An 18189-nucleotide genomic window follows, 5' to 3' on the forward strand; every position below is an offset into this window, starting at 1 on the left:
TTTATTCGCATGAAGTGTTGAGTGCTATTGCTGAGGGATTTCAAATGGGTTCTGTTTTTCTGGATTTCCGAAAGGCTTTTGGCACTATATAAAAGAAGTGGCTTGTAGTGAAATTGCGTGCTTATGGAATATCGTCTCAGTTAAGTGACTGAATTCGTGATTTCCTGTCAGAGTGGTCACAGTTCGCAGTAACTGACGGAATATCATCGAGTAAAACAGAAGTGATTTCTGGTGTTCCCCAACGCAGTGTTATAGGCTCTTTCCTGTTCGTTATCTGTATAAACGATCTGGAGACAATCTGAGCAGCTGTCTTAGGTTGTTTGCAGATGACGCTGTCGTTTATCGACTAGTAAAGTCATCAGAAAATCAAAACAAATTGCTAAACGATTTAGAAAAGATATCTGTATTGGAAATTCATGTTAAATAACGATAAGTGTGAGGTCATCCACATGAGTCCTAGAAAGAATCCGTTAAACTGTGGTCACACGATGAATCACACAAATCTAAAGGCCGTAAATTCAACGAAATTCCTAGGAATTACACTTACGAATAACTTGAACTGGAACGAACACATGGAAAATGTTGTGGGGGAAGGCTAACTAAAGACTGCGTTTTATTGGCAGGGCATTTAGGAAATGTAACCGATCTACTAAAGAGACTGACTACGTTACGCTTCTGCGTCCTCTTTTAAGAGTACTGTGGCGTAGCGTGGGATCCTTACCAGATAGGATTTACGGAATACATCGAAAAGGTTCAAAGAAGAGTAGCACGTTTTGTATTATCGCGAAATAGGGGAGAAAGTGTCACTGAAATGATACAGGATTTGGGATGGGCACCATGAAAACAAAGGCTTTTTCGTTGCAGAGGAATCTTGTCACGAAATTCCAATCACCAGTTTCCTCCTCCGAATGCGAAAAGCGATCATCATGATGAAATAGGGGAAATCAGACCCCTTACGGCAAGTCATAGGTGATCGTTCTTTCCGCACGCTATACGAGATCTGAATAATAGAGAATTGTGAAGGTGGTTTGATGAACCCTCTGCCAGTCACTTAAATGTGATTTTCAGAGTATCCATGGAGATGTATAAGCTACGATTGTGTGTGCTCTGTGGGTTTTTTTTTATGATGGCCTGATACACCTAGAATGCGGCAAGTGTTTCGCAGACAGGCCTTATTTTTTAAGTGTACTCTTTCTTCAAACGTGAGGCAGGTTCAGGCGAGTTGATCTTTTAGGGTGTCAAGTGCAGGAAAGCACCGCAACGGCGTGTGGCGGTATTCGCGCACTTTTTACCTGGTTGAAAACGTAGCATTCCTTGTGAGCCACGCGGCCAGAGGCCGTAAGTACTGTCGCCTGAGTCCATTATTTGAATAGCTCAGAAGCAAAAGACGCTAAATGCATTTTTGTCGATTTTCAGTAGAATAAGTGAAAGTATTTCTATGAGTTCACAGATCTCTGCAATACTAATTTTCTTATATTTAAGCACATTATTTCTTATAATGTTAATAGTCTCTTTGACAGAGATGTTCGGGTATAGGTTGACTATGTCTGGTGATGCTAATTTAGCATTCTAGAGCATAATTACTTCAGCTTCAACAACAAACTGTACCAACAACATGATGGTTTGGCAATGGGAAGCAGCTTAGCTGGGATATTGGCTGACATTTACATCAACCACATAGAACAAAAATTCTTCTCAACAAACCAGCACATCTCAAACCAAATAATCTACTACAGAAGATATGTTGATGATACAGTCTTGCTTTTTGATGGTACAAATAATGAAATAGATACATTAGCAGCAGATCTAAGCAAAATACACAAAAATATTGAATTCACAATTGAACATGAAACTAATAAAATCGTTAACTTTCTTGACCTGAAGATTTTTAATAGTAACAATAAACATCAAGTTAGTATTTACAGAAAACCTACCACCACAGATGCCGGTATTGACAACTATTCCTGCCACCCCCGCCAACAAAAAATGGCATATTTCAGAGCGAGGCTACACCGAATTAAAAAAGTATCAATGAGTGACACAGACCAGCAAAATGAAATCAATATAATTAAAACAGTTCCTCATAATAAACGATATAAACGCATAATAATAGAAAAACTCCACAACAAAATGCAGACAAAAACCATAGATCCACTTCACAGCAGTCACTTCTAGTCAAATCAGTGTGCCACAGAAGTCAAACCTACATATGCTACTCTCCCATACATAGGCCCACTATCATAGCAAACAGCAAACTTATTTAAAAAGAAACATATCACAATCAGCTTTTCCACAAATAATACATTACAACAAAAAGTAATCCATGATGTAAGTACCTCCAAGAGTCCCTACCGGAAATCAGGAATATACAAACTCAAAAGCGATAAGTGCCCAAAATTCTACATTGGACAGTCAGGGAGAAGTTTAGAAATTAGATACAAAGAACACAATGATGCTTTAAGACTTGGAAACTTGAACAAATCTGCATTTGCAGCCCATATTGCTGAAGAAAACCATTCAGTGAGAAACACTGAGAACAACTTAAAAATTTTACACCTAACAGAAAAAGGATCCACTATGAATGTATTAGAAGAAATGGAAATACACACACACACACAAACAGCACCCCAGACTTTGTCCTTAATGAACAAACAGAGTTAGCTAACACCCCTTTCCTGAAAAATTTCCGAAAATTATTTTCCAGCCTCCAAAGCAAATAATATTCCTACACCTATCTGCAGATCAAGTAGCAAATTTATGTGTTACTATAATTCTCATGATGCTAAATGTAATTAAATAAGGTACTGTTTCACCTATACAGTACTAAAAAAATGGAACAAGTTTATAATTAATGTAACAGTATCAACTCAAAAACTCAATGTCTCTGTACTAGTGTAAAACGCATTTCAGTTGCATAAGTTAATATATGATCTTTTCCCAAACATAGGACATCTTCAAATGTTACGATATATCATAGCATCTCTGATACTCACATATTTGTAAGCTCTTTGTATGTATCAAAACATGTGGTGCGTGGTAGAAATCTTTTCAGTGACAAATCTAAAGTGTTCAGTGAGAAAAATTTACTTGTGCAACATTAAGAACGCAGTGGGAATGTATTCAAATCTGTTGGACGAATGTTATGAAAACAAACAGCCCAAACCGACATTTCACGTAAGTCACATCCAATGAAAATCTGTAAAGCAACCACTTGTGTGTGGCGTGCTTATAATTATGTATTATTTATATTTTAGGACAATTAATCTGTAAAAAAACGCACCACATGTTATAAGGAAAGCGTGTAAACCGTATGAAGATGAATCATAACGATTCGAAACCGGTAACGGTGCCCTTTGAATAAAGGAACTGAAAATAAATTTGTGGCTGGTTGCTGTCCCAACACCATCAACATTTGACCTGTAGATAATCAATGATTGGTGCAGGCTCTGCCAGTGAGACCCTGAACGTAACAAAATGTAACATATTGCGCAGACATAGGAAAAGAAATCCACTACTGTACAGCACACCATTGATGACAGACAGCTGGAGACAGCGTCTGCCGTAAAATATCTAGGCGTAACTACCCAGAGAGACCTTAAGTGGAATGACCATATAAAACAGAGGGAGAAGTAGATACAAGACTCAGATTCATCGGAAGAATCTTAAGGAAATGTAACTTATCCACGAAATAAGTGGCTTATAAGGCGTTTGTTCGCTCGATTCTTGAGTGTTGCTCATCTATCTGGGATCCTACCAGGGCTGATAGAGGAGATAGAGAAGATACAACGAATACCTACCGGCGCGTTTCGTCACGGGATCGTTTAGCTGGCGAAAGAGCATTATGGCGATGCTAAACAAACTCCGCTGGCAGACGTTACAAGAGAGGCGTTGTGCATCACGGCGAGAGTTACTATCGAAATTTCGTGACAGCACTTTTCAGGAGGAGTCGAACAACATATTACTTCCCCCCACATACAGCTCGCGTATTGGCCACGAGCAGAAGATTCGAGAAATTAGAGCCAATACCGAGGCTTACCGACAATCGTTCTTCGCACGCACTATTTGCAAGTGGAACAGGGTTGGAGGGATCAGATAATGGTACCGGAAGTACGCCGCGCCACACACGATTAGGTGGCTTGCGGAGTATGATGTAGATGTAGAAGAAGATGGGACAGGATGATGGGACGTCTGTTAAGGCCTCAGGGACTAACTTCCATGGTACTAGAGGGAGCTTAGAGGGAAAAAACTGTAGAGGAACCCAGAGACTGGAAAATACACTACGAATAATTGACGAAGTGGGAAGCATGTGCTACTCCGAGGTGAAGAGCTCGGGACAGAAGAGGAATTCGCGGCCGCATCAAACCAATCAGAAGCCTGACGACCCCTCCTTCTCCTCCCTATCTCTCCAAAAAAGGCCATTTAAGATATATATCTCTTCTGATATTTTCGAAATTCCGTTTGATTGTGCCACACAGATACTGAAATTTCTGCTTATTTGTATCTATATCATTGTCTTAATGATGTAACAGAATCCACGAAATTATTCTGGACGGCGAATATTCTGCAGTAACGAAAGCAACATCTAGTGTGCTGCAAGGAAAGGTACTTCTGCTGTTTTCAGTATACATAAACGATTTTTAGAACAGATTCAGCAGCTGGCGATGCTCTTGTGTACAGGAACATATCGCTGTTGGATGAGCGAGAGAAACTGCAGAAAGATTTGGACATAATTTCCACTTGGTGTAAAGAATGGCTGCTCTCATTAAATATTGTTCGCAGCTCGTGGTCTAGTGGCTAGCGTTGCTGCCTCTGGGTCCCGGGGTCCTGGGTTCGATTCCTGGCCTGTTTGGGGATTTCCTCTGCCCGGCGATTTGGTGTTTCTATTGTCCTCATCATTTCATCATCATCATCATTTGTGACTGTGGCTAGATTGGACTGTGGAAAAAAAATTGGACTGTGTAAAAAATTGGGACTTTGCACAGGCGCTGATGACCTAGCAATTGAGCGCCCTACAAACCAAACCTCATATCTTGAAATGTGGATAAATATAAGATAATGCCTGTAACAAAAAGAGAAAGAATGATACAGCATCTGATTAGAAGTTTAACGATGAACATCTAGAGCATCTCAGATCGTAGGGGAAAGCCGAGCAAAGTTTCCATTGGGGTCCAGGAAACTATAAGGTGCAGAAATGGCGCGGGAAATACTCTACGTTATTCTCCCTGGGGGTCCCAGACACCGCATGACATCTGATGTAAGAGAATTGGTCAGTCCGTGTATTTATTATGGAGACGTAATGTGATTCATGTCTTTTTAACGAATCTTGTTGAAAGTGCCATATCTTCAGTCCGTAATCCTGCTTTGTTTATTGAAATTTGGGTAATGCTATTAGAGGGTATACAGATTTTGTGTAATGGCGTCAATGCGGGAAGTGTGGCCACCTCGGCGCAGGCTTCCGGCCACTTTGTGTAGGCGGAAAAGGTGAAGAGTTCGGCGGGGATACTTGCAGCAAGTCCTTATAACAGTGAGCTAGAAGCAGCAGTCGAAGAAAGAGGAGAAAAAGAAAGTAAAAAGAAGAAAAAACGGAAAGCAGCCTTACAGAAGAAAAGCACTAGCAAGTACAGTGCCACGCACGGCAGCCCAACCCCAGAAGAGTTCTTTTTTTGCGACAACAATGATGGCACAGAGTGCACGTAATTCGAAGATAAATTTTCAGATTCAAGGCCAAAAGACCAGTGGATGACGTACCACTCTGGGCCCACGAACCCTGTACAGGAGTTGAGGAACACACTTTCACCTATATTTGTGAAAAGTAACGTTTTAATTTGTCACGTTTCACAGTAAAATGTATTTAATTCTTTATTAAAACTGTTTTTTATCCCTTATTCTTGAGTTTGAAACTAAGTGGCCACTTTGGCCGCTCATGTCGGGCGAAGTGGCCGCTTTGCCACTTTGTAAAACTGAATTGCTTAAAGCACTTAATTTGATCAAAAAAATGGTTCAAATGGATCTGAGCGCTATGGGAGTTAACTTCTAAGGTCATCAGTCCCCTAGAACTTAGAACTACTTAAACCGAACTAACCTAAGGACACCACACACATCCATGCCCGAGGAAGGATTCGAACCTGCGACCGTAGTGGTCGCACGGTTCCAGACTGTAGCGCCTAGAACCGCTCGGCCTCCCTGGCCGGCTTAATTTGATCCTAAGTTGATTAAGCCATTCCTTATTATACTTCAATAGTTGCGGGATATAATCGCTGATTTCTTTGCATTTCTGCCTATTGCTACTCATCTTCAAAAAGAGGAACACCTCAGCCTCGCTCTCCCCTACATGTACACTGGTGTCCAAAATGAAAGCGAGAAACTGCTATTTCCCCGTCCTGTTTCTAATTCACGTTATAATTAGATGTCCGTACGATCGTGTTCTGCACGGAAGATGACATTTCGATCAACTGACAACCATGCCAACGATGACGTTAGGGAACCTATTAAACGACATTGTGTTTGGCGGGAAGTCCCACATTCACGCCGGCCGGAGTGGCCGAGCGGTTCTAGGCGCTACCGTCTGGAACCGCGCGACCGCTACGCTGGCAGGTTCGAATCCTGCCTCGGGCATGTATGTGTGTGATGTCCTTAGGTTAGTTAGGTTTAAGTAGTTCTAAGTTCTAGGAGACTGATGACCTCAGAAGTTAAGTCCCATAATGCTCAGCACCATTTGAACCATTTGAACCCGCATTCACAGTCGCTGTGCAGACAGCCAGAGACGGTGCAGTATGGCCTACCAGACTCTCTGCAGCGGAAGGCCATAGAAAGAAAGGAAGTAGGACAGTCGCAAACTGATTTGGACCGATGGCTTAATGTGAATCGCTCTGCTGTTTCTCGGATGTAGCGACAGTTCTTAGAGACCGAATCTGTATCCCGAAGACCAGGGTAGGGCCGACCATGTGTAACTCCAGAAGAGAAGACCGTTATTTGGCTGTAAGGGTACGACAGTATCGCCTCAGTACCGCAAGGCGACTGGCATCTGGACGTGCTGTATCGAGGTAAACGGTGAGCAGAAGGCTTCGGCATGGTGGCTTTTATTGTCGGAGACCTGCTTCATGTCTACCTCTGTCGCATCTTCATAGAAGGCAACGTCTAGAGTGGAGTCATCAACATGCCACCTGGACGGTCGAACATTGGTCCAACGATGTTTTCACAGATGAGTTCCGATTTGGTCTGGAGAGTGATTCTGGATGAATCCGCATATGGAGGGAACGTGGGACACGATTTCGGGACCGAAACATTGTGGAAAGAGACCGATATCGAGAAGGATCCATAATGGTGTGGGCAAGGATTGTGTTTACCACACGAACCCCTCTTCATGGAATTGTACGGGTAAATCGGCAACTGCTGTCAGGTATCGTGACGAGATCTTGGGACCTCATTAGTGGTTGTTTCGAGGTGCTGTGAACCCAGACTTCGTAATGATGAACGATAATGCTCAAGCTCACAAAGCAGAGGTAGTTGATGTTTTCTTGGAAACGGAAGATATTGCACGGATGGCGTAGCCTACTCGCTTTCCCGATTTGAAACCCATAGAGCATGCCTGGGATGAACTAGGGTGACGGCTTAATTACGTCAGCATCCACCAACCACTCGCCAAGACTTGCGATCAGCTCTGCAGGAAGAATGGGTGTTATTGCCTGAACATGAGATTGATGACGTCATTCACAGCATGCCTGTATTGCTGCCGGAGGTGATCACACCCCATACTGGGCACATTAATCAGTTGTCGGAATGAGCGTGCAAATCCATTAAGTTGGAAAAAACGAAGAACGTTTTTGTCTACCGTTAGCGCATGTTGCAGTTGTTAACGTTCTGTATTCTTTACATTGTTTCTACTTGCCTATCACCTGTTTATACAAGTATTGTTTTGTGGCAAGATAAACACAACCTTGCAAAATTTTCGTTTGTTGCTTTAATTTTGGACACAAGTGTATTTCGATGTAATGCTAACAAGGGAACCTCCCCATCGCACCCCCCTCAGATTTAGTTATAAGGTGGCACAGGGGTAGGCCATGAAAAACTGAACACAGATCAATCGAGAAAACAGGAAGAAGTTGTATGGAACTATGAAAAAAATAAGCAAAATGTACAAACTGAGTAGTCCGTGTGCAACATATGTCACATTAAGGTGCCTATTCACTGAGGAGACCGTAGTCCCGTTGTTACCGTGAGCAGCTACGGAACGGAAGGTCCCTGGTTCAACCCTCCCTCGACTGAAAAGTTTTAATTTTTTATTTTCAGACAATTATCAAAGTTCATGCACTCAGACATGATCAACTTTGCTCTCCAAAATTCCAGGACATGTTCAGATTTGCTTAGACACATGCAGAATTTGACGGTCTAGACACGGAAAAACTTGAAAACGTTAAAAACGTTTGTTTTGACAGAGCACAGGGAAAACTGTGCGACTGTGAAACTGTTGCATTCATTTGTTGCCGTTTATGTGACAAACTCAATGTTTTCATCACTTTTTTGGGAGTGATTATCACATCCACAAGAAAACCTAAATCGGGCAAGGTAGAAGAATCTTTTTACCCATTCGCCAAGTGTGTAAGTTAGGTGGGTCGACAACATATTCCTGTAATGTGACGCACATGCCGTCACCAGTGTCGTATAGAATATATCAGACGTGTTTTCCTGTGGAGGAATCGGTTGACCTATGAATTTGCGATCAAATGTTTTCGGTTCCTATTGGAGAGGCACGTCCTTTCGTCTACTAATCGCACGGTTTTGTGGTGCGGTCGCAAAACACAGACACTAAACTTATTACAGTGAACAGAGACGTCAATGAATGAACGGTCAGATCGTAACTTTGCGAAAATAAAGTAAGTAAAATTTTTGCTCGAGGGAGGACTCGAACCAAGGACCTCTCGTTTCGCAGTTGCTCACTCTAACCACAGGGCCACGGCGCTCTTCGTGTTATATAGTCCTTGATGTTGGATATGTTACACTTGGACTACTCAGTTTGTATATTTTGTTTATTTTTTCATAGTTCCACACAAATTCTTCCTGTTTTCTCGATTGATCTGTGTTCAGTTTTTCAAGGCCTATCCACTGTGTCAATTTATAACTAAATCTGAGGGGGGTGCCATGGGGAGGTTCCCTTGTAAGAAGTAATATGAAAAGGGACAATCAAGTGAAATCAATATTAGGGAACGCGAATGAATCAGTAAGATTTGGTACAAGGATTGTGGGTAAATGGATTGACTCTGAAAAAGGAAGTCGCGTACAAGACGATCAGAGAAGTCAAATACCGTGGGACAGCCAACTTGTACTTTTCTCGCATGACATACTGATCAAGGCAACCAGATAGATGCTGTATTTCTTCATTTCCGAAAGGCTTTTCCTATGGAGCACCAAGCAAAATTTGTCACTGGATTGAGGATTTGTTTGGTAGCTAGGTCGCAGCAAGTTGCCTTGGATCGAGCGTCATCGACACATGTAGAAGTAACTTTAGGTGTGCCTCAGGGCAGTGTGTTGGGACCCTTGCTGTTCACGCTGTATATTAATGATCTTGTGGACAATATTAATAGCAACCTTGGACTTTTTACAGATGATGCAGTTGCCTACAATGAGCTGCTGTCTGAAAAAAAGCTGCACAAATATTCAGTCAGATCTTGATAAGATTTCAAAATGATGCAAGATTGACGGTTTACTTTAAATGTTGAAGAATGTAAAATTCTATATTTCACAAACCGAAAAAATTGTGGTATCCCATGAATACTGTATCAAAGAGTCACAGTTGAAATCCGCCAACTCATACAAATACTTGGGTGTAGCACTAAGCAGGGACCTGAAGTAAAACGATCTCATAGGTTCAGTCGTAGATAAAGCAGGTGGCAAATTTCGATTTATTCGTAGAACACTAGGGAAATGCATCCAATTTCCAAAGGAGATTGCTTACAAATCACTCGCGCGACCCATGGTAGAATATTGCGCAAGCGTGTGGGACCCGTATCTAATAGGACTAAGAGGAGATATTGAATGCATACAGACAATGGCAGCACAAGTGGTCACAGGTGTACTTGAACCGCGGGATAGTTTGGCGGATGTGCTGAAAAGCTGAACCAGTAGACGCAGACTGTCCCAACAAAGCCTACTTACAAAATTTCAAGAACCAGCCTTAAATGCTGCATCCAGGAGCACTTCCTACTTATCGCTCCCGTAGGGACCATGAGGAACAATATTATATTAATTACAGCGCCCACAGAGGAATTTAATCAGCCATTCTCGCCGTGCTCCGTGCGTGAACTGGACAAGAAAAAGCCCTAACAGCTGGTACAATGCGAAGTATCCAGTTATGCGGTTTACCCGAGACAACACCCACAGGACAGCGCAAGCGCCCAGCAAGTGCTGACGGAGTACGCCGCATTAACGTGACCCCCGGGGCTATCGCTGCAACATTTCCGCCACGATCGCACATGTATTCAAAACAATGTTCCGTCTACTCACACATTTAGCGTTATTACTTTGACTGCAGTCAATAAGGCGTACAGATGTGTTCAATATGGAATCCTACCCTCACGTTTTGTCACGTCCTGTAAAATATGGAACAATTGCACCTGCTCGTGATGAAGTACCTCCCCTCGTTCAGAACAGGTGATAAGTCTTTTGTGGTACGCACTCAGAACACAAAAATTTGTGATGAACATACTCCTGGCGGAAAACACTGTTCGAAACGCGTCGTGGACGTCTTTAAAATCGTATGGAACCTCGCCAATGAAAGATTTACCTCACTTTTAATTTACAACACTGAAACTGATTTACCTACACATCACTATTACTGGGGGTCCCAAAACTTTAGCTTCAAATTTATGAATCTCATAGAAGATCTTAAACTGAGTAGCTAGAGATGAGAGGCGGACCTGATCGTAATTTTCTGTTGCCCAAACATTTGCGATGCTGGTGAAGTAATATGCGTAGCTTGGAGGTAGCTCCGACACCTTTGTGATTTATGGACAGATGTTGAATGGCACAGATCAAAGTGTCTCTCAGTTTTTCTTGTGTCTTACGGATTTCATATACACAACTTTGCAACTTCACTCTCATTTACGTTGTGTCGCAAGTCGATCGCGATAATTTCCAGCGGAACGAAAGAAAGTGTCCTTGCTAAATTTTTTATCCACTACCACTGAATTGTAACAAAGTTCAAGGTAGAAAAACACACATTATATGCTAGGACCAATAGATTTTTATTAGTTGCCTCTCAGTACGTCGACCTGACTAGTGGAGACTGAAACTGGAAGTCGCAGGAATTGGATGAGATCTATTCACGAGTCGCAGTTGATTTGACCTGTCTAATCAGTCGTTGATAGGACCAGAAACTGACGGTTTTTAGGTGCGACAGTAGAGATATGAACCTGTAGGCATCGTTAAGTCGCAAATAATGGAAAGAAAAATTCTCGTATGAGTAAGACTGTTAATAGGGTGATCACGAATCTACAGACATGTCGAAAATACAGTAAAACTCATGTGTGTGAGGTTATTGACAGGCTAAATTGTTAGTTCTGGTCCAATATTACTTTATTTCTTTCTCAGCCTTATCTAGAATTTTCGAGACGAGAAAGCGAGCGAATAACAATCAGAGAGCATTGTCGTTTTTTTATCGTAGTGTTTTCTGTGCGGATGACAGTAAAGAGTCGAAAGCTCTTAAAACATCTGTTAAAGATTTAATTCATCTTTACCTAATGTTGCATTTAACTGGAGACAATTGACACCATAAACTGGATTAAATTATCATTGCCTTTATTATAATAAATTCTACGTGTTAATGCTGAGAACGATTTCTTACTTCTGGGCTGTACAGTAGTATTTCAACGTCTAGAAGGAAAAGAGAGCTCTAAGGACGGTTATCAAAGTTTGCTTCGAGAGACAAATCATAAAGTTCTGCGGAAGCTGAAAGTTTCTGGACTTGTATTAATTTGAGAGGATTATCTCTTAAGCTTTGTCTCGAGGAGGCAGAAGTGAGAGAGGAATTAATTAATTTTACCAAATATTAGCAAAGTGGAGAACCCCAATCCGGGTTCACCATTGAAGTTTATTTTCTATCGCCTTCGTCTTATCAGCGGCGTCGAGGCGTCTAACGGACAGAGAAGACGCCTCAAAAGGAAGGAAGTAACCAAACAAACTTTAAAGGCCATATAGATCCCTGCAGAAATGTTGCCGCAGTTAGCAGACATGGCAAACTGTGCCACCATCCAGATAGTCAAAATGGTGTTTCCTGAAATATTAAGAATCTTGTCAAGATAACAAACATATACGTACAAGAAAGTGCAAATGAACGGTTACAGAACATACGGATAACTCAGTAATTGTTCATTGGAATTTTGTTATAGGTACATGTTTGTTATCTTGACATGGTTTGTTCATTTTGGGAAATACCATTTTGACTATGTGGATGATTTGAAGATGGATCCCAACCAAAAGCTAATCGTCAAGTAAATAAAAGTGAAATTTGCAACTTCTTTTTTCCGTTGTACTGGTTAATTCAAGTTGCTGCCCTGCAATTACTCCAGTATGCTGGAAGGTCGTAGAAAACACAGCTTAAAATGGCATACATTATATCCTATGAAACTGGAGCGTCTACTTGCGCACTCACACATGCTAGCATTTAATCGTGCCTATTTGTTCTTTTCAGGGCAGGTTTGTACGAAATGTAAACATGCGGGATTTATCTGTGAGGTATAGATTTGAGGAGGATTTAGCCATCCGTGGTTTCAGTCGCTTTCTTGGTTAATTGCCTTGAAATAAATTACCATTCTGCTCTGTGCTGCTGGCCTGGGGCTAGAATAAGAACTAGAACCTTTGCCTCCTTTGTTCTTTATATTTAACTGTTTGGGTGCCTTAGCAATTCTGTTTTTATCCTCGAAATCTTAAAATCCGAAGACAGTTCGTTCCTGCACATCAACCTCACGAAATTTCAAATGTTTTTACGCAAATAAATTTCAGAAATGTCGCCATTACCAACGTATGTAAGAATCCCTTTTACGGAAATAAACGAGCCTGCTTATTTTCAAAAAACACAGTACGCTATGGTATCCTTAGAAAGGAACATTCTGGCACTGGCGGCCGGAGTGGCCGAGCGGTTCTAGGCGCTTCAGTCTGGAACCGCGCGTTCTGGATCCGCAGGTTCGAATCCTGCCTCGGGCATGGATGTGTGTGATGTCCTTAGGTTAGTTAGGTTTAAGTAGTTCTAAGTTCTAGGGGACTGATGGCCTCAGATGTTAGATCCCATAGTGCTCAGAGCCATTGGAACCATTCTGGCACTTTTTTGCCACCAACAGAGTTGTTTCCCACTATCTCTAATGCCTTAACTATTACTACACATTTTTGAGCACAAGATATACATTTATTGCGCCTGGTCAATCTTCTACTACTTCTATCTCGGTGCTATAAATAAAGTCTGCACAACGGCAAAGAAAGTTAAGACCAACAGAAGTGCTGAAGAAATGTGGATACGGATGTAAATAAGATTCTTACTTCGCGGAAAACACGAAAGTACTTTTTCAGCCAGCAATGTTGGAATTATTCCGTTCAAAGAACACTAGCTGTCTCCTTCTCTACCCACTTCCAGTTACGTCTGTAATGACTTCATCGTAAATGCTAATCTTCCTAACCTCCATCCAATCATTTATCTACTTAAGCAAAAAATTACATTTTGAAATGAGGGAACTCGTGAAAGATAAAGTGAATTTTATACGTAGAGAATGCTGTTCAACTCCGTGACTGATCCTTTATAGGGTGTAGATAAAATTTCCGCTACCAGTCACAATAAAAGATCATTTATTCGTCACACGGCCATTTCTGGCTTGTGCCCGTCCTCAGGTGTTTATACATTCATGTACATGTTTAAATTGCTCTAGATCACTGTTTAAATACAAAGAAAATTATTTTCTGGTGACTAAACAGATACAAGTGGAAACAATTGTAAGTGGCAAGGCAGCATTTGTCGAAAATATATATGTGTACTTACATAAGGATGAAGCATCATTATTATAATTACCCTGTGCTGGCAGTTTTTCCACTTAGTTGCACATTTGTTATCATTTTCGTTTAAAAAACTGAAAAATGGACGTGAAAATGGTAACAAATGTGCAACTGAGTAGAAAAACTGTCAGCACAGGGTAAGTACAATAAGGATGCTTCATCTTTATGTAAGTACAGATATATTTTCGACAAATGCTGCCATATCACTTACAGTTATTTCCACTTGTATCTGTTTAGTCATCAGCAAATAATTTTGTTTGTATTTAAAGCCGCGCGGAGTGGCGGCGAAGTTTGAGGCGCCATGTCACGTACTGCACGGCCCCTCCCGCCGGAGGTTCGAGTCCTCCCTCGGACATGGGTGTGTGTTGTTCTTAGCATAAGGTTGATTCAGTAGTGTGTAAGTCTAGAACCCGATGACCTCAACAGTTTGGTCCCTAAGGAATTCACATACATTTGAACTTTTTTTTTGTATTTAAAGAGTGATCTCCAGCAATATAAACATGTACATGAATGTATAAACACCTGAGGATGGGCACAAGCCCGAAACCGGTCGTGTGACGAATAAATAATCTTTTATTGTGACTGGCAGCGGAAATTTTATTTACACTTGTCAAAGATACTTGCTTCAACATGCAAGTGATTGAAGTTTCTGTAACAGTCCAGTTGATTTGTTGGAAACTGATGAATATTATGGTACAATCTGTGAATTTCATTTACGTTTGCTGAGCTAGCCTGTTTGCCATCTGACCAGACGAATTATATTCCGTTGCCTTCCTTCCAACCACCCATTATTCTGCAAATTTTCGCAAGTGAATGCAGGATAACTGTACATTCATCGACTATTTACTGTTTCTAGAAAACAATATGGTTTTCATATTGGCAAGTGGTTTATAGCGATGTATCTGCTGGAAGAAGGTATTTCTAGGGACGCTGAATATTCATAAATCGTGACGGTGCGTTTAACAGCCACATGTTGGTTCATTTACGAGGAATATTCTGCTGCAGTCTGCATCGTTGCGTACGGTGAATAATTCACCATATTACTTCTCTTATTCGTGGCACTTTATTCAGTTTCGGCATAGTCACAGCAAGATACAGTAATAAAGACAAAAAGAAGGAGAGAAGATTAAAGGTTTAATGTCCTGTTGACATTGGAGTCATACAAGATTGAAGGAGACGCTCAGAATGGTTCAAAGATAGGGGTAGGAAATCCGCCGTACTCTTTCGAAGGAACCATCCCGGCATTTGCCTTGAGTGATTTAGGAAAATCAGTCAAAACCCGAATCCTAACGGCCGACCACGGTTTTGAACCGTTGTCCTCCAGAACGCGAGTCCAAAGTGCTAACCACTGTGCTAGCTCGCTTGGTGAGAAAGATAAGAAGATGAACGGGAATATTAACGTACACCGCGAAGAGGAAGGGAGGGAGATGTTCCACAGATTGAAGTAATACCCGAGTTCGTTACCAGCACAATAAAATAAATCCACTATTATGGTTCCAAAGTCAGAGTCCAAGGAACCCGGCATTTGCATATATGTAGAATGCTACTGATGCAATCAGAATCAGCCTACAGAATAACCAAAGAGTCTATCTTATTGGCGGTCAAGCATTTAGTGAGTCCGTGCCTGGCCGTTTCCTGAGGGTTCGTCTCCTTAAGCCGGCCTCACACGGGACGAGGCAGCCAACATTGACGTGGACGGAACATACAACATTACAAGGCACAGCGTCATCTGCACACGGGACGAGATAGTTAACGTGATTCTGCGCTCTCAGCGCTCTCCAGCAGCACTTATCGGCTTTACTTAGTTAGGAAATCGTTCAGTGTGTTTACGAAGATGGACGCACGTGCAATTCCTGCTTTAGTTCTATTAAAACACACATTTTCTCCCTTGTCCATATACTAGTCACGTTCTTTTGTCCGTAGTATATAAAAATAAAAAGTTCAAAATCCATGGACATATAATAAGACAATAAGGAAAGTTACATGATCTGTCGGTGAGGACATCAGCTTATAGAATTTCACCTCCTGAAGAGCGCACTTGTGTTTACATAAAATTGAATACATTCTAAGACAAGAAAAAAAAACAACGCACCATGAAGAAACTATCCGAATGGGACATAAATGAGTAGATGTCGCATAATGTACAGACTACAAATGATCACAATTTCAGAAAAACTTGCCTTATTTATTCAAGATAAAGAGGTTCATGAACTGTACAAGTCAATAACACATTGGTGCGCCCTTCGCCCTAATACAAACAGTTATTCCGCTTGGCATTGATTGAGAGAGATGTTGGATGTCCTCATGAAGGATATTATGCCAAATTCTGTCCATCTAGCGCGTTAGATCGTTAAAATGCAGAGATGGTTGGAGGGCCCCGCCATTATGCTCCAAACATTCTGAATTGAGATCTGGCGACGCTGCTGGCCAAGGTAGGCTTTGGCAAGCATGAAGACAAACACCAGAAATTCTCGCCGTGTGGGGGCGGGCATTATCTTGCTGAAATATAAGGCTAGGATGGCTTGCAATGAAGGGCAACAAAACGGGGCGTAGAATGTCGTCGACATACCGTTGTATTGTAAGGATGCCGCAGATGACAACTGAAGATGTCCTGCTATGGAATGGAACGGTACCTCAGACCATCACTCCTGTTATCGGGCTCTATGGTGGGCTACAATCAGGTTGGTATTTTTGGAAATTTGTGGTAGTATCTTATGGGACCATATTGCTGAGGTAATCGGTCCCTAAGCTTTCACCCTATTTAATCTAACTTAAATTTACACGAAGAACAACACACACACCTATGCCCAAGGGAGGATTCGAACCTAAGACCGGGGGGGGGGGGGGGGGGGCGGAGTCTGAGACAGCGCGGCTACCCCGCTCGGCAGGTGGGTATCCCGCCGCTGTCCGAAACGTCTCTAGCCATGTCTTCGGCCTGGGATTTCATTGACTGGAGTACAAGTGTCTTCAGTGGTGAGTGACGCTTCTAAATGAGCTCCAGTGACCTGGAAGACGTATCTGGAGACGCCCTGGACAGCGGTGGGATACCAGCCTGACTGTCTCCCGCCATCGGCCAGACAACCAGGAGTGGGTCTGGGCTGTCATTTTATTTCTTAGCAGGACTCCTTTGGTTGTCATCTGCGGCGCCGTTAAAGCACAGCAGTAAGTCGACGATATTCCACGTTCTGTTTTGTTACCCTTCATGGCAAGCCATCCAGGGCTTAAATTTCAGCAAGATAATGCCTGCCCCCACACAGCGAGAGTTTCTATTGCTTGTCTTCGTGCTTGCCAAACCCTGCCTTGGCCAGCAAGGTCGCCATATCTCTCGTTAACTGAGAATGTTTGGAGCATTATGGGCTGGACCCTCCAACATGTTCGGTATTTTGACCATCTAACTTTCCCATTGGAACGAATTTGGCGTGATAACCTTCAGGGGGACATCCAATAACTCTCTCTGTCCTTGCGAAGCCGAATAATTATTTGCATAAGTGTTAGAGGTGAACCAACGCGTTATTGACTTGCTCAGTTTGTGAATCTCTTCCTCTTGAATAAATCATCGAATTTTTCTGAGAATTTACTCATTTGTAAATAGTCTTCACGGGTTTTCCTTCACGGTGGCAAACCCGTGAAGACTATTTACAACACATCCGCCAGAAAAGCTTGAAGACTCACATATACTCATTTGTTTCTCTGCACGTGTCCGTCACATCTATCGATTTCCATCGCATTTTGACAAATTCTTCGAGGTGTGTCGACTTTTTTTGGTCTTGTAATGTGTAACAAAAATTATTTCTATTAATTCAACAATAAAGTCCTAAAACTTTTACGAAAATGCAAAGGTAAAAGAAAAAAATAAATCTGGGTACACTGGGGCACGAAACCGCTACACAGTGTTCCCTAACTTGGCGCCCTATCAACTACACTACCTTGACGTTTTTGCTGCAAAGGGCTTTGTATTTACTGTTACGGTCTTCTGAAGGGTTTAATCGCCAACATGTTATTAACTAACATTTAATTACAAAAAACCGAACCAAGAACGACACGTTTTTAAAGAACCTACGGTGTGTCCTTGCCTTAAAACTGCTTACTTTTATAACTCGCAAGATATAACGTGAAAATAAGTAAATACAAATTTTTTGTCACCAATATGATGTT

This window comes from Schistocerca americana, chromosome 3 (assembly GCF_021461395.2).
Source record: "Schistocerca americana isolate TAMUIC-IGC-003095 chromosome 3, iqSchAmer2.1, whole genome shotgun sequence".
Classification (NCBI taxonomy): domain Eukaryota; kingdom Metazoa; phylum Arthropoda; class Insecta; order Orthoptera; family Acrididae; genus Schistocerca; species Schistocerca americana.